We start from the raw sequence: 16802 nt of genomic DNA, 5'->3' as shown, positions 1-16802 counted from the left end.
TTTGTGCCCTACCACTGCCCATATAGATTTACTTTCTTATCTTCATTCTGACTTAATCTAGGTTTACTTACCTATCTATTTTATCTCAGTGGCAGGAGTATTTTTTGTAAGTGTTCTCATGTCTTTTGGGGGAAAGAAACAAAGTATAAAATAATAAATCAATATTGATATGGTGAAGTAATATCTTGAATGAGATAATTAGCAATATGACTGTTTGGAGCAGGATTTTTGATGAGTCTTCCAAAATAATATCAATTTAGATTTTGCTTAGTTTGTCTTTTTTTTTTTTTTTTGAGACGGAGTTTCACTCTTCTTACCCAGGCTGGAGTGCAATGTTGCAATCTCGGCTCACTGCAACCTCCACTTCCTGGGTTCAAGTGATTCTCCTGCCTCAGCCTCCCGAGTAGCTGGGATTACAGGCATGCGCCACCACGCCCAGCCAATTTTGTGTTTTTAGTAGACACAAAAGTTTCTCCATGTTGGTCAGGCTGGTCTTGAACTCTTGACCTCAGGTGATCCACCCACCTTGGCCTCCCAAAATGCTGGGATTACAGACGTGAGTCACCATGCCCGGCCTAGTTTGTATCTTTTAAAAGAATTTCCTAGCATTATTGAATAATTAGATAATTTGTATCTTATCTTTTGGTTGCTCATGCCCATTCTGGAAATAATTTATAAGAAGATCTAATGTAGATTCTATCTGCTATAAGTGTGAATTAGTGTGAGTTGCCTATAACATATATAAAAGCTGTAACCTGGGAAAAAGTTATTATCTGGAAGCTTTAGAAATTAATGCTATTCTTTCTTAAGTATCATCAGGAAATTGATCAAAATGGCCACCTTGATACCAAAAATAAGGTTTTGGGGCATAACATCCTTGTGAATTCAAATGTTAGTCATTTCACATATCTTCCACTTTATTTCATTAAGTCCTTCCTAATAGACACTGTTCAAACATTATTCATCATTTACTAATGCTGTTACAACATTATTTTAGAGGATGGATATGGATAGCTGTTCTAGCTTTTAAAGTTTTCAGTGTAAAGCACCATGGGCTAAACATTGGCCAGGATATTCTGTATGAAATGGCTTTAGTTATGGGCCTGACAACAGTTTTCATCAGAAAAGTATGCTTATTTTCCTTTCTTTTAGAAAATTTGGCTGAAAGCAATTTTGGCAAAGTCAGCATAGCCTTGAGTGTCACATGAGAAAGATGGAATTGAAGTGGCTGTTATGTAGACCTGACCTGGGTATGGTGACTGTGGTGACGTGAGTCCTTTGGAGGACACAGCATCTCTCCAGCATCTCCCTTCTGAGGTTCACTCTCTTTTGTAGGGGCCTACCCCCTTGTCAATGCTATACACACACACACACACACACACACACACACACACACACACACACACACAGAGAGAGAGAGAGAAAGAATGGAGAACCTTCCTTCTTACCTGTGGATACAGATGCACCTTGGCAGAGCCCACTTGCCTCCTGCTTCCGGCCTTTCTCAAACCAGAGCTTTTTTAGTTTCTACCTCATCCACACAGAGACTTAATAGTGGCCAGCAAAGTGACTTGAAAAACTAATACATGCCACCATGTTAATGCACACCTTTCCAGTGGGATAAGCTCAGCCGGAGTGCCAAATTTTATTTCTTTGCACATGATTATCAGTTAAAATTATTTGTATAGTTTGTTATTAATTAAATTTATTTTAGAAAAGTACACAAAGAAAAAATTGTGACCAGGCAATTAGGTAGCTTCTAAGGTAGCCATGCCAAGCTATCTTTTGTTATGAAGATGAAGTCTGTTATTTCTTAATATTGAACATTATTTTTGACTAAATTTAAATTCTACTATATGCAATAGAATTGAAAATATACCAGCTTTATTGTCATTACTAAGAGTGATGATGATTATACCTCCTATTTATTGCACACCCCCCATGAACAAGGTATCGTGCTGAGAATTTACGTAAAACAATTCAGTTAATTCTCAGTACAGTGCTGCTTGGGAGAGATTGCTTTTTGCCTTTTACAAGATGATGAAAGAAGCTTGGAGATGTTGAGTCATTTATCTGAATTACAAAGCAAGTGAGTGGACAAGATAGTTGAAAATTCTTTATTAAATTTGCTTTGATAACAAAAGTAATGTTTGCTTTTGGTAATACAATTGGAGTATTACAGAGGAAGTTATGCATACCATAGGAAGCTAGACTCATTTTCAGTACATTATCCAGAAGAACAAAAAGTACTGTTAACAAATGGGGCATCTTTATCTTTATCTGACTTCTTGAGAATAATCTTTGTAAATTATCTGATCACTTTTTAAGTAGTAGTTTTTTTAAATGACTTTTTGATGACATACTTTCAACTTTCTTTGCAATAGAATCAAGGTACATTTTAAATTTAGAATAAGCAAGGATTTTCAGGACAATATATCTTTTTACACATTTGCTTTCTGACAATTTTTCACCCCCAAATACTCAAGCTTTTACTTATTTATTAGTTAACTTTTAATAATCATTTCTTCTTAACATAGTCTTAGTATATGCAGATGTTTAAGGTTTTCATTTTCACTGCTTTTCATTTAACACCATTAAATGTATACCAGAGGTTACATTTTTCAAGTTTATTGTTCTGAGTATTTATACCTGCTCTTTTTCTTCGGTTACAATATGCTAGACAGTCTATGAGAAACTGATGTGAAAGTTGGTGTCTTTGGAGATTAAGTAAAAACTGCTTTAGCCATTATTTTTCCATTTCTTGCTCTGCCAAGCACCCAGTTAATGAACTTGACAGAAGATCGTTTTACTGAGCTATTTACTTTGGAAAATTATAAGTAATGTACTTACAGAAAATAATTAAATATTATATACAGGTAAAAATGAAAAGTAAATCTCTTCCTTCCCCTCGTTTCTCCTTTGGCCCTTGCTCCCAAGCCTAAATTTCTTGTTTCCACATTTTCTTAATGGGCATGTAAGCATAGGTATGCATGTGTATACACATATTTTATGAAGTCAGATCTCTTTAAGTTCAGATTGTATCGGATGGCTCTCTGCACTGTGTGTGCCTCCTTCCTGTGTGTACTGGATTGTGGAATAAACAGCTCTCAGCAGGATATTCATATTCAGTAAAATAAATGATGAATTTCCAATGGAAAAGGGAGTCAGGACCAAGGAAATAGAAACAGAGACTCAAAATATGGGAAACAGTACAAATTTATAGACCATGAAGTTCAAAAATGTTGTCTGCTAAATTAGCATCATGTGTTTCAAAAGTTTCCTGGTAGTTATGTAAAAAGCCTGATACAATCCATAATATGATTTTGTTTTACTCTGAAGGAAGGAAGTATGGCAGGTTCTTAGAGGAAAGCGTGACTTTTCTGTTAGGCTGCTGGGAGCTGTGCTGCTGAGATAGTGTGGGTGAAAATGGGGTGTGGTAATGTGTGCTTGCTGAGGAGCTGAGATGTATCCAGTTCCATAATTTGCCTTCAGGACCAGCTCCTTAATGTGTGGGCCTCTTGTTCAAAAATTAAGAGTTTCAAGATGGTGACAGAAGAGCATGAAGCCAAGCATGGGGACCACGTAAGTGGGGCTCTGTGTGACTGCATGGGTCCATGCCCCTGACACTGGCCCTGTGTGCTTTGAGATCCTTGAGCATGCCCAGGACCTGTGAGGAGAAGAGCAGGCTGGTGGGGAAGGGGAAGTTGGTGCCTCATTCAGGGATGTGCTCAGAGAAGTGCAGGTTCTCTCTTTGGGTTTTCCTTATCTCTGTCGCTTCTTCAGGAAGGGGAATTAATGGGGGGCTAGATGTGGCCTATTTGGGGAGCAGAGTGGGGAGTAATAAAGAAGGGTTGAGGAGGGCTCTGCTAGAAATATTGGAAATGAGACCTGATGCATAGCCCGAAGGTGGCATCGATTCTTAAGTAAAAAGATGTGAGGTGAAATGAGGGGACTCTTCCCCCTTAAATTTGGAGCAGTGGGAGTTGGGGGTACGTTTACAAACCACTTCTGGCATGTTGAGAACAGAGGCAAGGAAGCATGTGATAACAGTTCCTTACAGTGTTAGGACACAGGGAATACATTTTCCTAAGAGCACAGATGAGGAACATAAAACCCAGCCCAGCAGCTTGGGGTATCAGGAAAGGCCCAGAAAGAGATCCTGTGCAATGCATCTGGGTGGATACCTGGGTGTCCACATACTGTTATTCATTTAGCACTTTGGACTTTATGCTAAAGGCTATGGGGAAACGACTGAAGGCTTCCGGAGAGAAGCTACATCAGATTTTCATTTTCTGAAGTGCTTTGGTTTCCCATGTTACTGTGTAGCAGTGGTTCCCAAAGTTTGGTCCTACAACCAGCAGCACTGGTCTCACCTGTGAGCTTCTGGGAAATGCAGATTCATGGGCCCTATCTGGACCTATTAAATCAGATCTCTGAGGATGGGCCAGAAACTCTGTTAGGACAAGCTGTCTGGGTGATTCTTGTACATGTTAAAGCTTAAAAACCACTGCTGTGGAGAATGGATGGTGGACCTGACTTAGGAAGTGTTTATTACAGATCCCTTATGTGACTAACAAGGAACCTGGGGGCCTGCGTGAATAAGTAACTTTCCAAAGATCAACCTACTGGTGGATGGTAATCAAGAAATACCAGTTAACTGACTGTGCCTAGTCTTTCTGCCATGGAAACTTCCTAGGCAGTGAGAAGATTATCATAGCATTTTAAAAAGAAAGGTGTAATTATGTGCTATATTACCTTTCAAAAAGAGTGCTTACAAAAGTACAAATGGAAATAGGCAAATAATGTAATGCATAAACATGATCGATATATAATTTTTGGTTTTATCACATTTTATATGTGATGCATACTGTGTTTGTGTGTCTCTGAGACTGGAATGGGGAAGCAGGAAGTAGCTGTTATCTTAACTTAAGCTAATTATTCTCTAAGCAGTGAATTTACTAGGGCTATGACCTTGGGTAAAACATTTAATCTCTGTGAGCCTCAATTTCCTTATCTATGAAATGGGGATAGTAATATCTACCTGACACAGTTGTTAGGATAAGGTGGCTTATGTGAAAGTGTTTTGTAAGTTGTAAAGCATTGTAAGTGTGAGCAGTATTTTTTTTATCATATAACTTAAATCCAATCATCTAGCAAACATTTCTTAATTATATTATGTGAAATATTGTAAGTGTAGAGTTTTAAACATGTGTTTTTTTTTCCCAGAGGAATTATAAACTTTTGAGATGGTTACCTAAATTATTCACACTATTACTCAGTGCTGAACCCATTCAAACAATATGGACAATTTTATTAGAAATTCCCAAATCTATATTTTGGATTGAATTTAACTTAGTTGTTAGTTGTTTTCTAACCTTGTTTTAGTTTTTATTTTTAGTAGGGATGCTTAAGCACATTGTGACATGGTGCACTGTACTTTAGTGTGTTTAATGTTGCCCTTAAGGAGATCATTCAGTTTAAGAATTAAATGAGTATATAATCATTTGTATAACCTTCCAGGAAAGCAACAAAAGTGCATGAGCAATTTCTAAGTAAAATTAAGTCAATGAGTGGTTTGTGTGACTCATCAACCTTAATGTGAATTGGAGTAGCTTTGCTTTCATCAATTGGAAATAAGTATTCTAATTATTTATATGAGTCTTTTGGTTGCCCAGTTAAGCAGTTAGATGTTCCTTATAGCCACAGGCTAGGCTTTCTCAGGGATTTATTAATTTATGCCTCTTTCATGTTAGAATGGTTCATTTTTAAGGAATGTCCAGTGACCTTTAGAGATGGCACTTATTTTATAATAAATGGTAACGTATTTGCATTAACACTAAGGCCGTATTCCATTTAATATGGGCTAAATTGCAGCTACTAATAAAACCCAGTGGTACATTATTTTGATGTGGGTATTCTGTCAGTGGAGAGATCATTCTTTAAACACTTTAATCTTTTAAATGTCTATTCTTTCTAGAGGCTGAAGAGCTTTCTAAAGTGTATACCTCCTTTATTGAAAATATAATATTCATGTCACAACTCAGATCATTTTTAATAACAATATGCTATACTGTTCAACTCTGATTTCCTTGTGGAGTCCGCAAGAGGGCTGACGTGGAGGGGCCCACCAGCTGGGGAAGCACGGGATGTGGGAAGACCCTCAGACGGCCCCGCAGGGTGGATGGCACAGAATCTGATATAAACGGGTAAACTTCTGGCCATTGCCCTGGTCACCAACTCCTTTGACTTGTTTTGTCCCTGGGTCTGGATTCTGTCTTCTGGATTCAAATTGCAGTTTGTCCAGTTCCGTGCCTTGAGTAACTATACTAATTTTTTTTTTAAGGTAGACAATGGGAGTGGTCAAAGCTTTGATCTATTTTCATTATTTTTCAGCACAGTGTCATTTTAAAGTGAGTAGAATTATTTTATTTAACTTTATTTCTTAACCAGTGTAGACCCAATTTATATATTCCCTATGTCCTGTTTCTATGCATTTCCTTGCTGTTTCTTACTATTGATCTAGGATAAAATGTATTTCTTTTAAGAAACTTTCCAGATCCATTCATATCTGAATCCAGGATGTTTTTTGGGTGCAGTTTTAAAAATTGAATTCTAATTCCAGATTTTAAAAATAGCCCAGGTAATATTACTGTTAATCACACAGAAAAACTATTTTTGAATACAGTATTGTAGAGGATTAAGCTAAGAGCACTCTTGTTTTTAAATGAAAAATTTTAATTTTACCCCGGGTTTTTCCAGGTTGCAGTGATACTTAACATTGTACAAATACATGTATGTAATTAATACTTTAAATTTTTAGGGAATGATTATTGAGTATCTGGCTTTCAGTCCAAACAGAGACAAAAATGATCATGTATACAGAGAAGCAGAAATTCAATATGGTTTCAACCTATTAATTAGACTTCCCTTTACTTTCATATAATCAAAGGTGAGTAACTTCCCAGAAAATCCACAGTGTACAAGAGATGCAGCTATTTTGATACATACTAACACTGACACAAATGAAATTTGAAGTGGGAAGTTTTTTTAGGACTCAGTGATGAACGTTTACATTTGAAAGTTAAAAATTTTCTTTCTGTTTTTTTTTCCAATAAAAATTCAAAACAAATTGAAATAGTGAATGGTGTTTTCTATTGTACTTATAGTAATCATCTCTTCTGCTTGAAATTTTATTATTTGGCCATATAAAGTGACAGATCATTATAATCAATTTGTGGTTTTAACAATCAGAAGTAATTGACTAATGATGCTATTTATATTTGGTTAGGGATTAATGGAGGGGTGTGTGTGTGTGTTTGTGTGAGTGTGCACACGTGTGTAGGTATACTTACATTTTAGCATATTTTCTTCATAAGTGAAGTGCCAAAAACAATTTGTAAAGCAATTCTGGTTTTTTTTGGTGTTCTCAAACTCAAGGGTTTTAATCACTTTTTAAGTTCGTTTTTCGTTATTTTTAAAGTTTTGAATTATTTTTTGCAAAAATCTTAAAGTAAAAAAGAACTTTTATCTCTAGAGTGGAACAGATGAAAAGGGTAGAGATCTTAACCACAAAAATGTTTTAAATACCCTCTACATTTACTGCTTTACACGTACAACTTGGATGCCTCTCTATATATTTAGTTTCATTCAAGTTTTCCAGTTTTCATTCTAAAAAGGAAGCAAAATACAGAATCCTTTTTCCAAAGGAAAATGTTTGTAGTGTCATGAAAAATGAGAACAGATGGCATTGTAAAGCTTTGGGGAGATGTGTAGCACTTCAATTCAAATTGTTAGGCAAAGTCGGAGACAAATACGTAGCTACCAATTGTTGTAGTTATTTATATGACTTAATTCAAGTATGTAAAACAAAAAAGTATAAAGGATAGAATTTTGCTTCTTGTATTAAATAAAAAGCATTTTTGTAATTTATGATCCAGCCCTCACCAAGTGAATGCCTAAGCAACCAGGTTTTTTTTAGGAAAAAAAAATAATCAGGAAAAGCAGTTCTAGTCATTTAAAATGTATTCTGTAATTTTGGGTTTCACAGTGGGCAAGTTTACCCAGAGGCAGTGTGACAGGCTATTAGCAAAATAAATAGATCTTCCAAACTTGTAGTCCTCTGCTCTTTTCCCTCTACTTTTAAGTAAATTAGCCTTTCAGTGCGTCTGGGCTTGGGTTGTGGTAGGATGCATTAACTTCTCCCCACACTGTTCTGATTGCGCAGCAAAGCGTCCATTACCAATACTATATCCAAAGTGACGTTTCCATACAGGCTGCCTGCTGTTTCATTCATAACCACAAAACAAACTGAAATGACTTCACTTCTTTTTACAACTTGCAAAGAGTTAATGGACTGTGCTGGCCCCCTGCCAGAACCTTTAAGAAACTTTATTAATGTGTTATGAGGCTGGGACACCATAGTGTGGGATTTTATTGGTTATTCATCTTAATGAATAAAAATATGTATGCACAATTAAAGCCACATTCTCTAGCAATTGCCTTCTAATAAATGTTGAGTCTTTGTCAGTGCTCGTCATTGCATTTGCTTGTCAATTGTGATCCTTTTCCTTCCAAATCCTAAAGTTACCAGTAGTGCAATAACATGAACTTTAAAGAAATACCAGCTTAGTATTGGGAACGAGCAATTATTCAGTGATGAAAAGAACATAAGCATGTCATTAAAATGAATTAAAAATATCTCCATGTCAAAAACAGTAGTTATCATCTGAAGCATTTTTCCCATTATATATGAAAAAGGCTGGGCTATGATGTATTGATAATTCATAAGACAGAGGCAACCTAATTTTGCTGTAGATCATGTAAGAAAGTGATAGTGGAAAAAAATAACTTGTTTACTCTGACATGCTAGTTATCAGAAAACCTTTCATTTTTATTTGTGTACATTTTTATTGTTCTTTCATCTCTGACTGTTTCTTCTTTTCCCTTATGGGTGGGGTGTTGCAAGGAAGAGATGAGGGCAGAAATAATATCATATTGTAAACTAAACTTAAAAAATAGATTGAGTGAATCAGTGGGTCTAGATGAATTTAATACTGGAGTTGTTTGAGAAAAGATGGATATTTTTGCATTTTTTGAATGTATGCTTTGTCCTCTGAATAGGATACTATACATCTTCAAAACATTGTTGAATGGTCCTCAGTTTATGAGAATAATCCCAAGTACCTAAAATGAGGGAAACTTCCAGGATGTTTTTTGGCAAAATGATTTTCATATTATGGTCATTGGAATAGGATAATTTTATACCACTCTATGAAAAGTACTTGTGAAGAGTCCTTAAGGAAAAAAAAAAAAAGCTCTTTTAAGTAAAAATACCAGGAAAATGAATACATTACAACTTCAAAGTAGTAAAATAAAAACTTAAGCCATGTCTGTTTTTATGAATTTAGTCGTAATTCACACTAACATTTCTGAGACATAATTTCTTGTTTTGCCACAGGTAGACGTGAGAATAATTCAGTTTTTCTGGAATTAACAAATTTGGAATGAGGTGTAATTTTTTTCTTTTTTAGGACAATTTAACCTTGATGTCGGAATGATTGCCAATTGAAATAAAAAAATCTAAACTGCCACTACATTGAACACGTATCGGTTTACTCTCTTAGTCTTTTTTTAACACCACATATTGCTTTGTTGTATAGATGAATTAGAACCTGTCTGGAGTTTAAAAAATGGCCTACCCTGAGGTCATTAAAATCAGATTACAAATATGGAATAAATGTGGAAAGATGATTCTAAAATGACTTTTGGGGGATAAAACTATTTAGGGAGTGGGAAGTGACCTTCGAATTTAGATTTTGAACATTGTGTGCAGCTTGTCATCTTTTCAAGTCATCGTGCTGAGGCATTTGGCCTCGTGAATCTGATGGTGCTGTGCTCTGTATGGGAACCCACCACCTAAATTCAACCAAGGAAATGTTTGACCTTGGGCTCTTTCCTTGAGTCTCATTTAGCCCTGTGTGAGAAAGTGGTGAACACTATGTTCGTGGATCTGTCTCTCAGGTGGCAATGGAAACGGGCTCTTCTCTGTGGTCATGTTGTCTCTGTAGATAAACCATCAGACCCTGAACTCTGGTTAAGTACAGCCAAGACCGTAGTAACATTCATGTGAAAAATGACACGTGGGAGAAATTAGACTCTCATTTACGAGATGTGGCTTAGAGGGGGATTACTTGATCCTGTGGTGAAGCTTCAGGACTTTGGTGGGAGATGAAGAGGTTTGTGGGGAAGGAGAAAGGTAGTGGCTTTGAAAACGGTGTCTGGTGTCACATGCAGTCCCTGCACAGAGCTGTTCATGCCGAGCTGGCCCTTTGCCTGTCAGCAGCATGCACTGACGTAGTCCTCAATTTGTGGCATGCTATGGGCAAAAGGGGTTTTCTGGTCTCATCCTCCTCCCAGTTTGTACACATTACCAAACCACAACATCAACTCACCACAGTCAGTGGCCTCCACTCAAGGGAGGCTTTTGCCAGGAAAATTGGGAAGGTATGTGTCAAAAATTAGAAAAAATTGACTAGGGAGCCCTGTAATTGCAGAGGTGCAACCTCAACCTGGACTGTATCTCTTTTTCTGTTCAGTGGTGACACCTCTAATTTGGGAAGACAGTAATTTAGTTTGGATTGTGGGGTCCGTTTGGCTTGGGTTTAATTCCTGGCTTTTTCAGTTATTAGTTGGATAGCCTTAGGCAAGTTTTCTCGTCTGAAAATGGGAATAATAATAGCATCCCTTAGTGTTATCGCAAGGACGAAATCTATGGATACCGTAATATTGAGAACAGTATTGGACATGTAAACAAATACTCAGTGACTGTTAGCCTTACTATTATTTTATTACGGTTCACCTAGAAGATATTTGGTGCTGAAGAGGAGGATAAGCTAACACTGTAAGCACATATAATGTATGGAATAGTGGGGTTTTACACAGCTAATCACCATTTAGCCTCACTGGAATCCTTTCAGTTGTAGGGGACAATTTTATATGCATTGCACTGTCTTGTGCAGTCAGTAAGATATAGAGTATGATCTCCAAAAACTTGTATTCTAGTTGGGGATATAAAATATTGCTACTTGGCAATATATACCAAACATGACTGCAACTAAGACACAGGCAAAAGCTGAAACCATCCCTTAGGTTTTTTTTTTGTAAACCATGTTGTCTGAATCTCATAACTCTTTATAGAATACCATAGGGTCTCTTTGCAGGTACTGCGTGGTCAATCAACATTTATTGAATTCTTCTGTTTGCTGAGGAGATTGTTGTTTCAGTATTTGGAAACTCTCAAGGAAGAAAAGGTAATAAGTCAGCAGTGTCAGACCATAAAATCTCATGAAAGGAAAGAAATTAGCTCAAGTTTTAAGAGTGTTAGTAAGGGCCACGCGCAGTGGCTCACACCTGTAATCCCAGCAGTTTGCGAGTCCGAGGCAGGAAGATTGCTTGAGCTCAGGAGTTTAAGACCAGCCTGGGCAGCATGGTGAAACCCTGTCTCTACCAAAAATGCAAAAAATTAGCCAGGTGCATCTGTGGTCCCAGATACTCAGGAGGCCGAGATGGGAGGATTGTTTGAAACTTGGAAGGCGGAGGTTGCAAGTGAGCCAAGATCGTACCACTGCACCTGAGTGGCAGAGTGAGATTCCATCTCAAAGAAGAAAAAAAAAAGAGAGAGTAAGTTACTAGTGAACTAGAGATATTTTTTGAACACAACCACTCTGTTTCACCTGTCTGTTAAGAGTGGCCCATTATTAAATAGCTGTGTGACTGATTATTTTGATAACTAATTAAAGGATAAAAGTCCTTAAATGTCTTTTACGCAGCAACATAATTAATGATGCTGAGAAATTATTCTGCTGTAAAAAGGCCCAGGAAAAGTGTGTGTGTGTGTGTGTGTGTGTGTGTGTGTGTGTATGTGTTTTTCAGGTGACTACTGGAGAATAGACATTATTCAAAATATACGATTAAAGAGACATTAGATTTTCTTCTCCTAAAATGGAGACTTAAAAAAATTAAGTAAACAATATTGGTGTGGCTCTGCTGAGTGTGTGGACATATAATTCAAGCTAGAATGGGCATTTAGTGAATAAGCACTATGATGAATACCACCAGTTTGTGTCAGCATTATGGAATTCATCTTTCACCTCTGAATTATCTTTCAGCAGAGGCAAGAATGTTGGATTCAGTTGAAGCTTAGATTACCGAACAGTAATCACTGCCAATGATGATTACAGGAGTACACCAGGCCTAATGTGTCTCTCAACCTGAGCTTAAACTTGCAGAACAGTCTCAAAGAAAAATCCACTGACCTCATTATGCAGTATTTGGCTGCTGTGAACATAGCCTGTTAGCTGGGATTTAAGTTTAATAGAGAAAAAAGGACAGAGACAATATATACCTTGTGTATATATCATACTTACGAAGGTGTACTTATGAAGTATTTTTAATGCTTCCATTGTTTTTTATATTCCTACTATGAACAAATCAGTATGTATTTTTAGTTCCAGGCAGTGTCTCCATCATTTCCTCCCTCCCGTGTTTTCTTTCCCCTTCCTTTCTTCTTTCCCTCCCTCCCACCCTGCTTTCCCTCCCTCCCTCCTTCCTTCCTTCCTTCCTTCCTTCCTTCCTTCCTTCCTTCCTTCCTTCCCTGCTTTCCCTGCTTTCCCTCCCTCCTCTCCTCCTTTCCCTCCTCTCCTCCTTCCTCCCTCCTTCCTCTCTCCCTTCCTTACCTTCCCTTCCTTTCATTTCCTCCTTTTCCTCCCTTCATTTCCTCCCCTCCCTCCCTCCCTAACTTGCTTGCTTCCTTCCTTCCTTCTTCCCTCCCTCCTCTCCTTCCTTCCCTCCCCCCCCCTCCTTCCCTCCCCCCCTCCTTCCTCCCTCCTCCCCTCTCCTCCCTCCCTCCCTTCCTTCCCTCCCTCCCCCCTCCTTCCTTCCCTCCCTCCCCCCCTCCTTCCTTCCCTCCCTCCCCCCTTCTTCCTTCCTCCCTCCCCCCTTCCTTCCCCCTTCCTTCCTCCCTTCTTTTTCCCCCTCCCCTCCCCTCCCTTCCTTCCATTTTTGTTCCTTTGGTCAGCCCTTGGAACTCACAGAGACTATGTAGCTGATCTCAATTTTTTTCAGTTTTATGCTACAGACATAGTTAATTCCTCAGATGTTTTTTGAAGGAAAATTTGTATTATTTTTATTTACAGAAAACTCAACAGTGTACATTTAACCCAGTTTGGTGGCAAGTTCTTTAGCTTTTGCCTTTTTGAGCTTGGCAATGCAAGCCATGGGCTTGGGACCCAGGACATTGCCTCCCCAGTGATGACGGATCTCATTGGCTCTGTCGTTGTAATTGGTTTTGATAGTTTCCACCAGCTTAGCCAAAGCCCCTTTGTCTTCTGAGTTAACCTGTATGAAGGCAGCAGTGGTGCAGGTCTTCCTGTGGACTAGATGTCCCAGTCTTGTCTTCCCCTTGATAATGCAGTAAGGGACCCCCATTTTACGACACAGGGCAGGCAGGAAGACAGCTAGCTCGATGGGATCCATGTCGTGTGCAGTCACCACCAACTGAGCTTTCTTATTCTCTGCCAAGGTGGTGATGGTGTTAACTCCTGCTTGAAGGACAGGTGTTCTTCTTAGTGGGGAGGTCCCCTTTGCCGGCGCTTTCTTCTCCACCCGGGCCAACAGCTTCTGCTTCTTCTCTTGCTTTGTCTCTGGTCTGTACTTGTGGGCCAGCTTAAGCAGCTGAGTAGCCGTTTGGCGGTCCAGGTCATGGGTGAACTGGTTAATCGCAGGAGGCATTTTCAGTCGCTTATAGAGGATGACTCTCTGCTGCTGCAACCTGCTATAGCGGGGCCATTTCACAAAGTGGGCGAGGTCTCTTTTGGGCTGGATGTCCTGTCTAATGCCAAAATTCTTAGGCCTTTTCTCAAACAGGGGGTTCACCACTTTCTTGGCCTCCTGCTTCTTCAAGACAGCAGGGGCCGGAGCCAACCTCTTCCCCTTGGCCTTCTTTCCTTTCTACATCTTGGGCGATGGACGGTGGGAAAAGAGAGCTACTTCCTCAAATTTTGAGGCCTGTGTCATAGAAAGGTATGAAAAGGTTTTCTTTTGTTAATGTTATTTTAATGTTGTAAGAGAAACATACCCTGTTAAAGGATGAGAAGAAAACAAATTAATTTTTTTGTTTTCATTTTTCATACACATATTTTTTGATAGAGATTATAAGTTTATGTCAAAATCATGTCATTGCAAATGGGAAAGTGTTGGCTTTGCTCATGCTTCTCTATAGTATGTTTTAATATGGTCAGAATTTGTTGGGTTTTTTTTTTTAACCTTTTTTTCCCCACAAATTAAATGAGTTTCTTTAATCAGCAGAAAATATTGCAGGCATTATGTGTGATTGAAATGTTGAGGTCAGCAGAATTTCATAAAAGACCCCTTGTCACCATTTTCTAATTGGTAGTATTCCAATATTCCTTTGTAGTTAGTTTTTCAAACAGCTTTAACTACTACAACACAAAAGTTGTGGTACCAAGTCTTGTTTATGAGGGAAATACACATTTTGGCTTCCTGTGAGACAGACTTTAGACCCTGCCTTGGTAGCAGGGTTGGCCTTTGCCCTTGGTGAGGCGGGCCCAGGCCGGCGACATTTCAGGAGGCCGCTTGGCAGCCATTTTAGATCCTGCCCGCGCGGAGAGCTCCTGGCTGCCAAAAACTGCAGTCGCTCCGTGCCAAGACACTCTTGGCAGTGGAGATAAACTTTGTAGAGATACACAGTCCAGAAATATCTTATAATTACAAAGCACAGGGGGCAGAATGTTTTTACAATACAGCTGTGCTAATGTAAACATTTAATTTGGCAGCCTTCTCCACCCACTTTTCAATTAACCGGGTTTATGCAGATACTTTACGTCTGTAATAAACTTTATTGCTAAAAGTACAGTTTATGAAACACAGATTTGAGGGGCTTTTTTGAGGGGTTTTCCATCCGTTTAGGAAAGCACATTGTGAATGTTATGTTGCCGTGAATGGAAAGGGTAGCTTTCTGTCCCAAAAGATGCCATGGGCCTGGCTTAACTGAAACAATTGCTTTAGGAAAAAAAAAATGTGGGGGCTGTCTCCTTTGGCTTCTAAAGTATGCAAGAGGATATTAATAGAAAGAGGTAAAAATCACTTATATAGCTATAAAAAGACACTCGTGTTGATGATCATTAAAAAAGATAAATGTCCCCTGCAATGCATGAGACTGTTTCAGAGATAAATTCCCAATAACAGTTCTTACAGATATAATTATAATAATTGTGTGATCGCCATGATAATTATTCTTATGGAGTGAAAGAAATAATTTTCTACGTAAGTAGCATTCAACTGTTCAGCTCACAAAGCTAGTCAATAGATCGTTTTCAGCTAACCTAAAAAATGGTAGAGGTCATGGAGTTTTAAAGCTAAATTTGGTATTAATTGACATTGTAAAGGTGATTTTTTTCATAAGAAATATGACATCACAATCCATGATATCTCTTTGCATAGATTTGCTTACACATTTCTCAGATACGTTGGAGAAAACCATATAAAATGCTATACATACGCGCCATTTTTCTAAAAGACAAAAAATGTGCAACCGATATTTTTATGTCATTCCATTTAGAAACTTTGCCTTGGTTATGATTTTTTAAAATTAGCTTTTGTTTTTTCTTGAGGATGGATTTGAGTAGCAGAAAACCAATTCTTACGATGTTTTCTCTCAGTACTCCTTTTGAGACTTTCGTGTAGTCTGGCTCCATAAATATTCTATAATGGGATGTGACCACAAAGTAATTTTCATTCTAAAATAGTATTTGACTCTTCAGCTCCCAAACTAGTCAATAGACCCCTTTCACCTATTCTGAAAGATAATAGAGGTCAGAGAATTTTAAAACTGTGGTCTCATTATTTTATAGTCTTATTATTTCATGCTGCAATAGCTGTTTTGTCATCATACCACCTTTACACATTCTGCTTGTCACAGCTAAACAATGCTTTTGCAGTCTGTGGCTTCTAGTCTCTCATGTTTTAGTTGCTATAAACAAAAATTAAATGAAAAAGTTTGTCCCACTGCTAAATCTTTGTGTGTGTGTGTGTGTGTGAAAAGTGTCAATTTTATTTTCACAATGTAATGATTACAGATTCTGCTTATATGTAAATTGTATAGAGAGCACATTTTACCTGCTAGCAAGTGAATGAAAGTCAACATTGTACAAATGAAACCATGAGCTGCATGAAGATAAGAACAAATCATCTTTTATTGACTGTTGTAGACTGAGTTCCAAGGATGATACATGGACCACTGTAGGTGTTCAGTCCTTTTCAAAAAAATAAACAAATGGGTAAATATCATCTGTATATGTCACAATCAGAATATTGAATGTTAATTACCTGTATAAATTGATAGCTCATTATGACTTTTTTTCTTTTAAGATTACTTTGTCTTTCTTTTGGGAATTAATGCTCTTCGTCTTAGTTTCTTCATGGATAGTACATCCAAGATAAATTTGTATGCCATTCAAATAGATTCCCAAAATTATTCAGGGTAAGTTGGGATACAGGAGGTCACAATCTTGGAGAGAAGTAATGTATAAACAAACAACCATAATGCACTGGTCGGGCCCTGCACTGAAGTGTGAGCAAAGCCATGTGGGCCCCAGAGGGAGGTCTCATTAGATGGGGCAATAAGGTTCAGGAAGGATGTAACAGATGAAATTCAAGAGCTTTTAAAGATGAATTAGGAGTTTGTCTTGCGTCGAATAAGGGATATTCCAGGCATAGAAGCCATG

At 38.0% G+C, this 16802-nt stretch overlaps 1 protein-coding gene and 1 pseudogene across 11 annotated transcripts in view; one reads left to right on the top strand and one right to left on the bottom strand.

Annotated features, from left to right (window-relative positions):
• NFIB (nuclear factor I B) overlaps positions 1 to 16802 on the top strand; it is a 234496-nt gene that overhangs the window by 97457 nt on the left and 120237 nt on the right. The gene's annotated exons all lie outside the window — the stretch shown is intronic.
• Positions 13213 to 14013, bottom strand: LOC100588807 (annotated as a pseudogene).

The sequence above is a fragment of the Nomascus leucogenys genome, chromosome 1a, assembly GCF_006542625.1.
Source record: "Nomascus leucogenys isolate Asia chromosome 1a, Asia_NLE_v1, whole genome shotgun sequence".
NCBI lineage: Eukaryota > Metazoa > Chordata > Mammalia > Primates > Hylobatidae > Nomascus > Nomascus leucogenys.
The sequence above is the reverse complement of the archived record's forward strand: the minus strand, read 5'-3'. Positions and strand labels throughout refer to the sequence as shown.